Source organism: Mustela nivalis (genome assembly GCF_964662115.1).
Source record: "Mustela nivalis genome assembly, chromosome: 12".
Classification (NCBI taxonomy): domain Eukaryota; kingdom Metazoa; phylum Chordata; class Mammalia; order Carnivora; family Mustelidae; genus Mustela; species Mustela nivalis.
The window spans coordinates 54,883,113-54,898,691 of record NC_139031.1 but is presented as its reverse complement, the minus strand read 5'-3'; the positions used below and the strand labels follow the sequence as shown (position 1 = coordinate 54,898,691).

General features: G+C 43.3%; 1 pseudogene across 1 annotated transcript; it reads left to right on the top strand.

Moving 5' to 3' along the window:
• Nucleotides 1-10,646: 10,646 nt before the first annotated feature.
• On the top strand, nucleotides 10,647-11,269 carry LOC309845261 (large ribosomal subunit protein uL22 pseudogene; annotated as a pseudogene). Its single transcript has one exon. The product of its transcript is annotated as a large ribosomal subunit protein uL22 pseudogene (transcript).
• Nucleotides 11,270-15,579: the final 4,310 nt, after the last annotated feature.

Below are 15,579 nucleotides of genomic sequence, written 5' to 3'. Positions count from 1 at the left end.
CCCGGATATATGGGCGGGCCAGGCCAGATGGAGACATCCAATCAGTGGGGCACACATATATTTACTGAGGTGAGTTGAAATCCCATTGGCCACCTGTGTGGGGGTCGGGCTCAACCACCTCTATAAAGGTTAGTCTGCAAGGCTGGGTGGGGGGGAGTAGTAGGAGGAGTTAGAATAGCAGTTAGAATAGCTGCTAGGATAGCCGTTAGAATAGCCGTCGGGGGGAATCACCTGGGTGGCGTAGTGGGTTAAAGCCTCTGCCTACGGCTCAGGTCATGATCCCATGGTCCTGGGATTGAGCCCCACATTTGGCTCTCTGTTCGGCAGGGAGTCTGCTTCCACCTCTCTCTCTCTCTCCCTGCCTCTCTGCCTACTTGTGATCTTAGTCTGTCAAATAAATAAAATAAAATCTTAAAAAAAAAAAAAAAAAGAATAGCCGTTGGGATAGCCGTTGGGGTAATCTTCAGGAGAGTCGGAGCGTCGTGGTCATCATGGTCGTCGGGAGCATCGTGGTCATCCTGGTCATCGTAGTCATAGGCAGCGGCATCACGGCCAACGGCCTCGCTGCCAGCAGCCTCGCCACAGTGAGCAGCCTTGCCACCACTGAGTCGGGGCCCCACCGCGAGCGGCTTCACCGCCCCCAGCCATGGCCCCGCCGTGAGCAGCCTTGCCAGCGCTGCATCATTCTGGGGAGTGGCCCCATCCAGGGAGTGGCCTCGCCGGAGCAGCCTCATTCCAGGGAGTGGCCCTGTCCGGGGAACGGCCCTGTCCGGGGAGCGACCTCATCGTCAGTGGCCTCATCTGGAGCGACCTTGTCTAGAGCAGCCTTCTTGGGAGTGGCCTTGTCGGGGTCATCGTCGTCTTCTCTTTGTAAGAGACGGCCCCTACCAGTCGGTTTGCTTTTCCATGCCTGGTGCGAAATAGAACTTTGTTTGACTTGCGCTTTGCATCAGTCTCGTTCCTTTGATCACGGACCCTAACACTGGGGGCTCATCTGGGATCAAACGACGAGACCTGAGCCAGCATCGGAATTTCTGGGAAAAGCCTCTGGAGGTATTGGGATTTTGTCTGTCTGTCTGGTTGTGGAGCTCCAGGGTATAGCCCACCGGGGAGAAGCTGGATGCGGCCATGCTCCCCAGGGCTGGAGTGGATGCAGGGATGCCGCATCCCTCTGCTGGTAGATCGACAGGGGATTCAAGTCCCCCTGGGTGGTCAGGGGGTCAGAGTCCCCCTAGATGGTCAGGGGGTTCAAGTCTTCCTAGACGGTCAGAGGGTTTTAGTCCCCCTGGGTGGTCGGGGGGTTTGAGTCCCCCTACACGGTCGGAGGGTTCAAGTCCCCCTAGGCAGTCGGGGGACAAAGCAAGCCCCTACCAGTGGCAGATTCTGGATAAGAATCATTGGGCCTGTGGTTGTTTGTCTGGTTCTTTTGTTGTCTGTTGTGTGGTTTGTTGTGTTTGCAGGAGACCACAAAAGCCGCCACCAGCAGCAGGCTCTGGATGGGGATCGCTGGGTCTGCAGTTGTCTTTGCCTTGGTTTTTTGTTTGTTTGTTTGTTTATCTGTTGTGTTGTTTGTTGTATTTGGAGAAATGGGACAAGCGGGGAGTAAGGGACCTGTGACACCCCTAGGTCTTGTTCTCAAACATTTCAAAGATTTTCAGGGTAAAGCCACTCAGTCAGGTGACAAGGTTTACCTGGGAAAACTAAAAGCACTCTGCCAATTAGAGTGGCCCACTTTCTCCACAGGGTGGCTGCCAGAAGGAATGTTTGCTTTGGCTCAGATCTATTCTACCCTGAGTGAGGTCTTCAATCTACATCGAGACCAAATACCATACATTGTGGCCTGTGATATCTGATAGAAGAGCTGCCATCATGGCTCAAGTCCCACCTTCCCCCTGCTAATGAAACCATCTCTCTCCCTCTAAGGCAGAGCACCAAAACCAGAACAGATGGATGAGGGGGAACCAGGGAAGAAGACCGTTCTACCTCCATTGGATATGGAGAATGTGGAATCCTCCCCCACCATCTGTCCTCTAAATCTGACTCTCGGTCCTGAAATGCCTTTACCAGTCCACCTCATATATGGTCGGGGTCCACCTATGGGACCACCAAGCAGAGAGGCCACCCTGATCCTTCCCCTTTCCTCTATCCCCCTCTGCCTTCCTTTACCTCACTGGTACTGTCCACACCAATGCTGCCTCTTCGTGAGGTTGCTCTACCAGACGGGAGAGGGGCCCCCACCTAATCTATATCCCGTTCTCCTCTTCTGACATCTATAACTGGAAGACCCAACACAAATCCTTTTCTGTCCACCCTCAGGATTTAATTAGCCTCTTAGAGACAGTCTTTCTTACCCATCAACCTACCTGGGTGGATATTCAACAGCTCCCTATGGCTCTTTTTAACAGGGAAAAGATGGATCGCATCATGTGAGAAACCCATAAGGTGATAAGCGAGAGACTTGGCAGGGACCTCGATCCCTGCCGAATGGAGGACTGCTGCCCGAGGGAACCCCCTGACTGGGATCCAAACTCTGATGATGGTAAGGAAAGCTTACGTTTCTACCGCCAGGCTCTACTGGGAGGCCTCCGTGCAGCTGCAAGGAGAACCATAAATTTACCTAAAATTAGTAACTCAAGGTAAGAATGAGTCTTGAGGAGCTTTCCTAGAAAGGCTAATTGAAGCCTATAAAATGTATAGCCCGATTGACCCTGAGGCACCCTAAAATCAGAGGGCAATGAATCTTGCATTTGTCAGTCAGTCAGCCCCAGATATAAGGTGAAAACTTCAGAAAATCGAAGGATTTGAAGGGAAGAATCTGACTGAGTTCGTGGGAATAGCAGAAAAGGTGTTTAACCACAGGGATGCACACGAGGATGAAAACCAGACAAAAAAACTGGTTAAGGTTTTGGTGTTACATGAGGCGGGGAGGAGACAGGTAGGGGATAGTAAATGGAAGGAAAAGCCTAAGCACAGAGAAGGCAGGCGGGAAGGCTTAGATTCAGATCAGTGCGCTTACTGTAAGGAAAAAGGACATTGGGCCAGGGAGTGCCCCAAAAGGAAGACAGCAATGCTGGCCACCAGAGACTGAAGGGGCCATGGTTCGGAGCCCCTCCCCGAACCTCGGGTAAAAATTAAAGTGGAGGGGAAATCAGTTGATTTTTTGGTGGACACGGGAGCCCAATTTTTATCATGACTTAAACCTATGGAAAAACTATCTGGAGAGAAAGTTTGGGTACAAGGAGCAAATGGCACAGAGAGACATAAATGGACAACAGAAAGGACTTTAAGTTTGGCCTCAGGAATAGTTAAACATCGATTTTTGGTCCTCCCTAATGCCCCGTATAACTTGATGGGAAGAGATCTCCTCCTTAAGTTCCGAGCTAGCATTCAGTTCTTTGAAGGAAGGAAGAAAGACATGACTGTAACCTTGAGACAACCCACTGTACAGATGCTTATGGCAGCAGTAGATGAATACCTCATTTATGAGCCAGTCTCAAAACCAGAGGAGACAAAGCGAGGGAGCCTTCTCAACCTTACAAGTCGAGTTTCCCAAGGTCTGGGCAGAAGGGAAGCCCCCTGGCTTGGCCAGGGGACAATATCCAGTGGTGGTACAGTTAAAGGCACCGGCTACGGCTGTTCGCATTCGCCAGTACCCCCTTCCCCAGGAAGCAAATGAAGGGATCAGAAAACACATTAACCACCTCTGAGGAGGTGGGATCCTAGTTCCTTGCAAATCACCATGGAACACACCTTTGCTGCCCATCAAAAAGGCAGAGACTGGGGAGTACGGACCCGTTCAGGACTTGCAGGAAGTTAATAAATGGGTTGAAGATATCCACCTGACAGTGCGTAACCCCTATACCCTACTCTCTCTACTGGGCCCCAAAAGAACTGTGTATACCATCTTAGATCTCAAGGATGCGTTTTTCTGCATATCTTTAGCAGGGGAATCTCAGCCCCTTTTTGCTTTTGAGTGGTCTGACCCACAGAAAGGGTTTCAAGGCCAGCTCACCTGGACAAGACTTCCCTAAGGATTCAAGAATTCACCTACCATTTTTGATGAGGCCCTGTATGAGGATTTGCGTGAATACAGAACCTCCAACACAGGAGTCACTCTGTTACAGTATATTGATGAGTTGCTAGAAGCCATTGAGGACTATGAGTCATGTTTGCGGGGGACAAGAGCTCTCTTACAGACTCTGCAGGAAAAAGGGTATTGGGCGTCAGCAAAGAAAGCACAGCTCTGTCAGAGCCACAACACTCATCTAGGCTTTGATCTCCATGAGGAATTGTGTACACTGTCTGAGTCCAGGAAACAGGTGATCACCCGACATCCCCACCCCACCATGTCCCGACAAGTGAGGGAGTTTCTTGGGACGGTAAGCTACTGTAGGCTATGGATACCGCGGTTCGCAGAGATTGCCCGACCTCTCTCTGAACTGGCAAAAGGAGGGCTCACTATGATAGAGTGGACAGCTGAGGGAATTACAAACAGCCTTACTGAGTGCCCCAGCATTGGCCATCCCAGATGTTACCAAGTCCTTCCACTTGTATGTGGATGAAAAAACAGGGGTGGCCAAAGGAGTTTTAACTCAGACTCTGGGGCCTTGGCGAAGGCCAGTAGCCTATCTTAGCAAGAAACTAGATCCAGTAGCAGCTGGGTTCCCCTCTTGCCTCTGCATAATTACTGCCATGGCCCTCCTGGTCAAGGATACAAGTAAATTGAATTTGTACCAAAATCTCATCTTGACCACCACCCATGCTATCGAGGGCCTTCTCTGGACTCCACCAGACCAATTGATGATGAACGCCCGAGTGATGGGGTATCAGGACCTCCTCCTCAACGAACCAAGAGTGACTTTCCGGGCCCTGGCGGTGCTAAATCTAGCTGCGCTGCTGCCAGAGTAGCTGGCTGACCATCCACATGACTGCAGGGAGGTCCTAACCCAAGTTGCAGGAATAAGGCCAGATCTCAGAGACATTCCCCTCCCGGATGCTGAGATGACTCTGTTCACAGATGGGAGTAGCTACATGGTCAATGGAAAGAGGTATGTGGGGGCTGCGGTGATTTCTCCTGAGCAGACACCCTGGATAGCAGCCCTGCCACATGGAACCTCGGCACAGAAAGTGGAACTGATTGCACTCACGAAGGCACTGCAGATGGCCAAAGGTAAAACCGCCAACATCTATGTGGACAACAGGTATGCTTTTGCTACTCTCCATATACATGGGACTTTTATGAAGAAAGGGGCCTATTAACAGCAGAAGAAAAAGGAATTAAAACAGAGGAGAAATATTGGCTCTCCTCCAGGCTATTAGGGACCCAAAAGAGGTGGCAGTTTGGCATTGCCCAGGACACCAAAAGGGGACCGATCTGATTTCAAAAGGAAACCACTTAGCAGATCAAGCCGCAAAGCAAGCAGACTGAGAAACAGTGCAAGAACTGGTTACACTCCCGGCTCCAGCCCTACCAGAAATACCGAACTATTCAGAAGAAGATTTAAAGTATTTACAGAAATGGGTTAAATTGGACTATGAAGGGGACTGGGCTAAGACTAAAGCAGGAAAAATAATTCTTCCTCGAAGACTAGGTAAGAAGTTAGTAGACCAGATACATCAGGGTATTCATTTGGGGATACACAAACTCAAGGACCTTATAGGCAAGCAATTCCAGGTTTCTAAATTAGGGTGTATGGTTTAGGATGTAGTTGACAGATGTGCTCAATGCCAGGCAGTTAATGTGGGAAGAACTAAAATGGGAAGAGGGAAAAGAGAAAGGGGTAAGAAATCAGGAATTTATTGGGAAATAGATTTTACAGAAATGAAACCGGAAAATATGGGCACAAGTATATGTTAGTTTTTGTAGATACCTTTTCAGGCTGGGTAGAGGCTTTTTCTGCCAAACAAGAGATGGCAGGAGTGGTAGTCAAAAATCTACTAGAAGAAATAATTCCTAGGTTTGGGCTGCCTCTCGCGATTGTGTCAGACAATGGCCCTGCATTTGTGAGTTCAGTCTCACAGGCATTGGCCAAGGCCATGGGCACTAATTGGAAACTACATTGTGCCTATTGGCCCCAGACTTCCAAGCAAGTAGAGAGAATAAACTGGACTCTTTTTTTTTTTTTTTTTAAGATTTTATTTATTTATTTGACAGAGAACACAAGTAGACAGAGGCAGGCAGATAGAGAGGAAGGGAAGCAGGCCCCCTGCCGAGCAGACATCCCGATGCGGGACTCGATCCCAGGACCCTGAGATCATGACCTGAGCCAAAGGCAGTGGCTTAACCCACTGAGCCACCCAGGCACCCCTGAACTGGACTCTTAAAGAGACCTTGACAAGGCTAATTCTGGAGACTGGCTGTGGATGGGTGGATCTCCTTCCTTTTGCCCTCCTAAGGGCATGATGTACACCCTATTTAAACAAGTTTAAATAATGTTTGGGAGGACACCCCCCGCCCCCGTCCTTAGCTACAAGAGGTTGCCCTAGCAGAAATGACTGATCAGTCTGTACTCCAGTCACTGCAGGCATTACAGTCTGTCTTTAAAAAAGCCCATGCAGGAATCCAGACTGCCCACACTGGGACAGAGATAGAGGTGGAACCATATCCTTTCCAACCCGGGGACTTGGTTTGTATACGTCACTATCAAGTGGGGAACTTGGAGCCTCGCTGGAAGGGACCGTTTACTATCATCCTGACCAGCCCCATGGTAGTAAAAGTAGAAGGCATTAGGGCCTGGGTTCACGTGGGTCATGTCAAACGAGCCGAGAACAAGGACGCCCCCAAGAGATGGAAGCTGCAGCCGACAGACCCCACTGACCATGGACTAAAGCTAAGACTAAAAAAACTGTGAGTTTATTGTTGCTCCTATTGTTACCTGTTTATGGAAAGTATAGGTGGGAAATTAGAAAAAGAAAAAAACGGAATTAGGAAAAATGGAAAAGGTTATACAAAGAGTTGAATGGCTAACTCATCAGCCAACTGTGTACTACTGTTACTTTTTGGCCCCTGTATTATAAACGCCCTAATATCATTTGTACCAAAGAAAATTAGAGCAATAAAAAGGTTAGTCTTACATGCTCAATATAACCCCCTTACAACAGGAGAAAACAGAACTGGCTGAAAAGTCAAGGATTTGACTAATTTCCAAAGAAAATGGGGGGATGTAAGGGCCTGGTTAGCCAGAGGAACTTACTTGTAAACCCGGATATATGGGCGGGCCAGGCCGGATGGAGACATCCAATCAGTGGGGCACACATATATTTACTGAGGTGAGTTGAAATCCCATTGGCCACCTGTGTGTGGGCCGGGCTCAACCACCTCTATAAAGGTTAGTCTGCAAGGCTGGGTGGGGGGAGAGTAGTAGGAGGAGTTAGAATAGCCATTAGAATAGCTGTTAGGATAGCCGTTAGGATAGTCTTCGGGAGAGTCAGAGAGTCGTGGTCGTCCTGGTCATTGTAGTCGTAGGCAGCAGTGCCACGGTGAATGGCCTCACCACCAGGAGCCTCGCTGCCAGCAGCCTCACTGCCAGCAAACTCGCCACAGCGAGCGGCCTCACCACCACTGAGCCACAGCCCCGCCACAAGCAGCCTCACTGCCCTGGGTCCCGGCCCCGCTGCCAGCGGCCTTGCCGGAGGAGCAAGCCTGGGAGCAGCCCTGTCCGGGAGCGGCCCTGTCCGGGGAGCGGCCTCAGCAGCAGCAGCCTTGTCTGGAGCAGCCTCATCCTGGGAGCAGCCTCATCCTGGGAGCAGCCTCGTTCTGGGAGCGGCCTCGTCTGGGGAGCAGCCTTGTCGGGGTCATCCTTGTCTTCTCTTTGTAAGAGACGGCCCCTACCAGTCAGTTTCATTTTCGATGCTTGGCGCGAAATAAAGCTTTCCTTGACTTTCGCTTTGCATCAATCTCGTTCCTTTGATCATGGACCCTAACACTGACCTTTGGCTTCTGCCCCAGATGTAGAAATGTGGACAGTGCTACTTCTACTCTATCAACTAGGAAAAGCTGGATAAATTATAAATTTGACTTTTCTTGAGCGTAGAGAAGAAAGTTTATATGGTGTCCAGCTCATCTAAAGCCTAAAAAGAGATGGATATCTTTAAGGAGAGATGGAATAAAAGCATGGGCTTCCTAGTGAGAATAGATGAAAGCCAAGACTGCCATACAGGTGTGTAAGAAACATCCAGTTAAAATTTTTAATAAATTTTAAAATCCAAGAGCGGACCATATGAAAATATGGAACCCCTAGAAATTGCAGATATATGGAAAATTTACATTATCTCGGTTATTCTTCTCTGTGACTCTGTAATTCTCCACTAATAAAACAAACAAACAAACAATAAATAAATAAATAAATAAACCCTTTCTTGCCAAGGGTAGCAAGAAGCAATAGCAGTCTACCACTCTGGAGTGGCAGGAATGAAGAGAACCCTTCTCTGAAGTCTAGGTATGCAGAAATGGTCTATTCCTAGGGGTGGAACAGTGACATTGAGAACAACTCACAGGCAAGTGGGACCTCACCCTAAACACAAGGTAATGCAAGAGAAATTTGTAGCCAGGGATATAGTTAATGAAGCCATAGCAATAACCAAAGTCAAACCCAGCTCACTTCTGAGTAGGTAGACCTACCACCCAACAATAACAGCATAATAGATCCAGATAAGCCCATTTCCAAGCATAAATACTAGTTATCTTACTCTCTAGTATTATTATTCACACAGTACTCACTATCCAGTGAAAACTAATGAGATACAAAAAAACAAGGACAGGGACGCATGGATGGCTCAGTTTGTTAAGCGGGTGCCTTTGGCTCAGGTCATGATCCCAGCGTCCTGGGATCGAGTCCCACATCGAGCTCCTTGTTCGGTAGGGAGCCTGTTTCTCCCTCTGCCACTCTGTCTGCCTGTGCTCGCTCTCTCTCTCTCTCTCTCTCTGACAAATAAATAAATAAAATCTAAAAAAAAAAAAACAAGGACAAAACAACCTGCTAATATGAGGAAAAGCAAGTGATAGAAGCAGAGATGACCCATATGCTGGACCATAATATAGTGAATTTAAAATCATTATAATAAACATATTAAAGGCTCTATCAGGAAGGTGGTCAACATGCATGAACAGATATTGAATTTCAGTGGACATATGAAATCTAGAAGAATCGAATGAAAATGCTAGAAACAAATTCACACAAACAAATGAAAAAAGCCCTCAACTGTTACTGACAGATATCATGCAGCTGAAGTAAACCTCAGCAAATGTTAAGATAATTCATTAACAATTACTTAAACTGAAACATAAAGAGAAAGAGAATGAGTAAAACCAGTAAGAGCATCCCAGGGCTATACGATGTTATCAAATGGCCTAACATAAACTAATTGAAATCCCAGGAGAAGACAAGAGAGACTCGGACAGAATAAATATTTGAAGAGATGCTGGTCAAGAATTTTCTAAAAATAATGAAGGATATCCAAAGTGCAGATCCCAGAAACACATAGGTTTCCAAGCAAAATAAATACATACAAAAACAAAAAAAACAAAACAAAACCAAAAAAAAAAAAAAAAAAAAAAAAAAAAACCCTGACATGTATACAAGCAAAAAGAAACAGAAAAACATATAACAAGAAAGAAAAGGCCACATTACATACAGAGGAATAAAGGCAAAACTAACAACAGATTTCTCATTTGAAAGTGTGAGAACAAGATATGTTGGAAAGAAAATAAATTGCAACTAAGAATTCTATACACAATGAAAATATCCTTCAGAAATGAAGCCAAATTAAAGAGTTTTTCAGATGAAGATGAGCAAATTAATTACCAGTACACAAAGCATTGTCAAATATAAAAAGAAGTTCTTCAGGCAAAAAGACTGTAAGACAGAAACTTAGATTTATACCAAGAACTAAAAATCTCTAAAGTAAATACAGAAGATTTTTCTTATCTCTGATGCCACTAAAAAGAACTGACTGTCTAAAGCCAAAATAGTAAAATTTATTATATGTACATAATATGTATAAAAGTAAAATCTATGGCAACAATAACTCAAAGGCAGGGAGGATGGAAGTGAAAGTATACTGTGGTTGGTAAGGTTCTCAAACCTATACATTAAGAGGTATAACATTATATGAATATAGACTGCAATTAATTTGAAATGTATACTGCCAATGCGATGGCATGAGATAAAAAACATTTTTAAAAAGTGGTAAAAATAGTAATTAAAAAATGGAGATAAGTAAAATGGAAATTTTAAAAATACTCAGGGTCGTGACAAAAAGCTCTGCTTCAGGTTCCACACCTGCTTAAGACACTCTCTCTCCTTCTTCCTCTGCCTCTCTGTGCAATAGCCCCCTCCTCGCCCTGCTTATGTTCAGGTGCGTGCTCTCTTTCTTTAAAAAAAAAAATAACAATAATAATAATAATAATCCAAAAAATACAGAAAAAGGGAACAAATTAAAAATTAAAAAGGAAACAATAAGCAAGATGGTAGATTTTAATCCAACCATACAAATAATTACATTAAAGGAAAATGGTCAAAACAAACTGAATAAAAATCAGATTCTCAGCTTAAAAGAGGAAATAAAGAAAGATGTAAATATATGCTGATTACAATAAAAACAGTTTAAATTTAAAGTCTCAAATAAGTTGAAACCAAAAGTATGAGAAAGGAGCGGCCTGGGGTGACCTCTGAAAATGGTTCGCTATTCACTTGACCCCGAAAACCCTACGAAATCATGCAAGTCAAGAGGTTCAAATCTCCGTGTCCACTTTAAGAACACACGTGAAACTGCCCAGGCCATCAAGGGTATGCATATCCGAAAAGCCACCAAGTATCTGAAAGACGTCACTTTGCAGAAGCAGTGTGTGCTGTTCTGTCGCTACAATGGTGGAGTTGGTAGGTGTGCCCAGGCCAAACAGTGGGGCTGGACACAAGGTCAGTGGCCCAAGAAGAGTGCTGAATTTTTACTGCTCATGCTTAAAAACGCAGAGAGTAATGCTGAACTTAAGGATTTAGATGTCGATTCTCTGGTCATTGAGCACATTCAGGTGAACAAAGCCCCCAAGATGCGGCGTAGGACTTACAGGGCTCATGGTCGCATTAACCCATACATGATCTCTCCCTGCCACATTGAGATGATCCTTACTGAAAAAGAGAAGATTGTTCCTAAACCAGAAGAGGAGGTTACACAGAAGAAAAAGATATCCCAGAAGAAACTGAAGAAACAAAAACTTATGGCCTAGGAGTAAATTTGCACAGAATAAATGCAAAAAAAAAAAAAAAAAAAAGTATGAGAAAGATACACCATACAAACACTAACCAAAAGAAAGATGTAGTGATTTTATTAATGTCAGACAGCATGGAATTCAGAACAAGGAGTACTTCTAGGGTTAAAGAGTGCTATCAAAATCCTAAAGGTATATGTGTACATAGGAAGATTCAAAGTGCATGTGTAAAAACTGATAAATCTGAAACTAGAAATGGACAAATCCAGAATTAGAGCTGAAAATTTAAGTGTTCCTCTGTCTCTGTAATTGATAAAATGAGTATCAAGAAATCAGGAAGAATATGAAACCTGAACAAAGCTAGCAACCAACTTGAGGTAATTCGTATTTATAAAACAAAGCACCCAACAACAGTACAATATCCATTCTTTTTGAGTTCACAAGGAACATTCGACAAAATAGACCATATTTGGGCTCATGAAACAAATATCAACCAATTAATAATAATTAAAATCAAACAAAGTCCCTTCTATGATGCTAAAATAATCTAGAGATCAGTAATGAAAAGATACTGAAAATTCCCACATGTTTGGAATTTACACAGACATACATATTATAAATAACTCAGGGGTCAAAGAGAACATCATAAGAGAATTTACAGCATTCAATATTTATATTAGAAAAGAAAAAAGGGCCCAAATCAGTTACCTAGTTTTTACCTTAAAAAACTGGAAAGAGAGGGCACCTGGGTGGCTCAGATGGTTAACCCAAGTGTCCTGGGATTGAGACCCATGTCAACCTCCTGGCTCAGGAGGGCATCTGCTTCTCCCTATCCCTCTGCCTCTCCCCCTGCTCATGCTCTTTCTCCCTGTATCTTTCTTGTCTCAAATAAATAAATAAAATTCTTATTTAAAAAAAAAAAACTAGAGGGGCACCTGGGTGGCTCAGTGGGTTAAGCCTCTGCCTTCGGCTCAGGTCATGATCTCAGGGTCCTGGGATCCAGCCCCACATCGGGCTCTCTGCTCTGCAGGGGAGCCTGCTTCCTCCTCTCTCTCTGCTTGCCTCTCTGCCTGCTTGTGATCTCTGTCAGATAAATTAAAAAAAAACTTAAAAAAAAAAAACTAGAAAGAGTACAAATTAAACCCAAAGCAAGTAGAAAAAAATTATTAAAATGAATACAGAAAAATCAATTAAATATTGAAAGGAAAATAACAGAAAGAATCAATGAGACTGATTTTCAAAAAGATGAATAAAATCAATAAGCCTCTAAGTGGATTGAACAAAAATGGGGGGAGGAGGAAGTGACAGCAAGGCAGGGAGGAGATATAAATACCACTAATTCAACAACTCAAATGGAAGGGACAAATGCCTTCAAAGACCAACTGCCAACATTTACTCAAGAACAGAAAATCTAGATAATTATACTTCTCTTACAGAAATTAAATTTGTAGTTAAAACTTTCCAACAAGAAAAGCTCTAGGACCAGATGAACCGATTGGCAATCAGTTCTGCCAAACACTGAAGGAAGAAATAATATAAATTATACTCCAAAAATTTTTTTAAGTATAGTTAGAATAGCACCAAAAAGCATGAAATTATGGTGTATAAATCTAACAAAAGATGATCAACGTCTGTATGCTAAAAATTACAAAGTCGGATAAAGAAAATGAAATAAGACCTAAATAGAGATGGGAACCATATTCACGTAATGGAAGACCAAATACTGCTGGAGTGCTCAAACTGCCTGATTTCAGGACTTTCTATAATGCAGTAGTATCAGAAAAGTGTGCTATTAATTATATCAAAGGAATAAAACAGAATCCAAAATTTTACCTACACGAATATGGCCAATTAATTTTCTGCAAAAGGAGAAAGATTTGTCTTTCAACAGATGGTGCTGGAAAAATTGGGTATCAGTATATTAAAAAATGGTAATCCTTGACCCTTTCCTTGCACTATACACAAAAATTAACTTAAAATGGATTTTAGAATTCAATGCAAAACTGTAAACAAAAAAATACCCAGAAGAAAACAGCAAAAGTATTTGTGACTTGGGTTGGGCAGTGCTCTGCCACATACAAAACCAAAAGTCAAACCATTAAAAAGAAATTGATAAATTGAAGTTCATCTAAAATATAAACTAGCAATCTTCAAAGCACACTGTTAAGAAAATGAAAATACAACTGAATAAAATATTTTTGAAAGACATGTCAGGTAAGGAGTCTATATCTAGAATATGTAAAGAACTCTCAAAAAATAGTTTAAAAAAAGGCGATTTTAAAAAGTGAGCAAATAGTCAAACAAAGAAGATGTACAAATAAATGATGAATAAGCACATGAAAACATGCTGAACGTCACTACTCATTAGGAAAGTACAGATGAAAACAACCATATGATAACACTATACACCCATTTGATTGACTAAAACACAAAATTAAAAAAAAAAAAAACCAAACTGACAATATCAACACTTACAAGAACAAGAAGCAACAGAAGGTCTCATACATTGCTGGTAGAAATGTAAATTGATAACAACCACTTTGCAAACCAATTTTATAGTTTCTTTTGAGTTAAACATACATTTGCCACGTGATCCAACAATCTTTTTCCTTTTTTACCTAAGAAAAATAAAAACTCATGTTTTCATAAAAAATGCACGTGTAAATATTTATAGTGGTTTTATTCATAATCACCAAAAATAAAGAAAAGTCCCCAAATGGGGTTCTTCTGGTAAATTCACAAATAAACTGTGTTAAATCCATACAATGGAATAATACTCAAAAAAAAAAAAACTACTAATATACACAAGAATGACTCTAAGCACAAGTAAATTTGGGAGCCGTTAGAACAGTTCTGGATCTTGACTATAATACATGCATTTGTCAAAGCTCATAAAATAAAGTACTAAAAAGGGTGAATGTCGATTGTTACTGTGTGCATGACTCCATCTGACCAAACACACGTACGCACACGCGCGCACATACACGTAGAGGAATGAACTAAAAGGTCTCAGAGATTATTTCAAGCCTGGCAAATCAATATTAATAAATACGTTCCAGAAGATAGACCCCACACTAAAGAACAAATCTAATATAGGAGGTATCTGAAGTGATAAGTCTGATGGATGATGATAAAGCTAAATCTTAAAGCCTCTAGATTCCCCTCCCCCAAAAATATGTTCATAAGAATATTCCTACTCTTCTATTTTTATTCTTCTAAAATACCCAGGTCATATAAATACAGAGAACAAACTGACGGTTGCAAGGTGGGGAGGTGGGCAAAAGGGTTGAAGGAGAGATAGGGGCTTCCAGTTACGGAATGAGTAAGTCACTGGAATAAAGGGCACAGCATGGGGAATACAGTCAACGCTGGTGTAATAGTGTCGCATAGTTGCGACGGCAGCTACGCTTGTAGTGAGCAGAGCATAAGGCATAGACATGTGGAATCACTAAGCTCTACACCTGAAACTAATGTAACACTGTGTGTCAACGACACCTAAATTTTTAAAAATTATGAATAAAATGAAATGAAATCCCCAGGTGAAATGAATGAAATGAAAAGAAATTCCCAGATGAAGGATGCTTCATCATTCAGATTGTCATTTTCATATGGCTTTGTTTTTCCCCTAATTTGACCCACTTTTGCAGCTCACAGTCCTCTTCCTTGCTCTTCTCTGTTCTCAGGCACTCCTAGTGTCTGATTCACTGTCATCAGCAAAATCCCCACGTATGGTCAACTTCCTACAGGAATGTTCCCTGCACCTTCTTGCTGCATCTGGAATCTGGAATCTCTGGAGGTCACTGCTTCCCCTCTAGCCCTCTCATCCTGTTGCTGTCTTATCCTCCAAACCCTTGTGCCACCAGGTCAGGAAGTGCAGTAGTTGGGGCCCCTGCTTTTACTGTTGCTTCCAGATCATCATGCTTCCCATGTCAAGAAAAGACTTTCAGCAACCTAAGTCATGCCTGCAATCGTAGCACCCAGAATTTCTCTTTGTTGCAGTCATCTGCAGAGATCCTTTAGGCTGCCTCTCATTTCTGAAAGAATTTAGCTCCTCTCTCTCTCTCTCCCCATCACTAGTTTTTTCACAGTTCTTGTGATCTCCATATCCCTGCAGAAATCTTTCTGTTAGCACAGCTTTGCAGTTCCTTGAGCACCTCACCTCCAATGATCTTTTTCTCTCCATCACTCACTTCCCAGTCCCATGACCCTTTCCCCCTCTCACCATCGGTTGATGACCTCGTTTCCTATTTCTCTAAAATTAGTCACAATAAGAAAAGAACTTCCTTATTCTCCATCCTTTGGTCTACCCGCCTAACTCTGCATTTGCCTGTGTACTCTCCCTTTCCCGCTCTTCTTCCAGATAATCTACTATT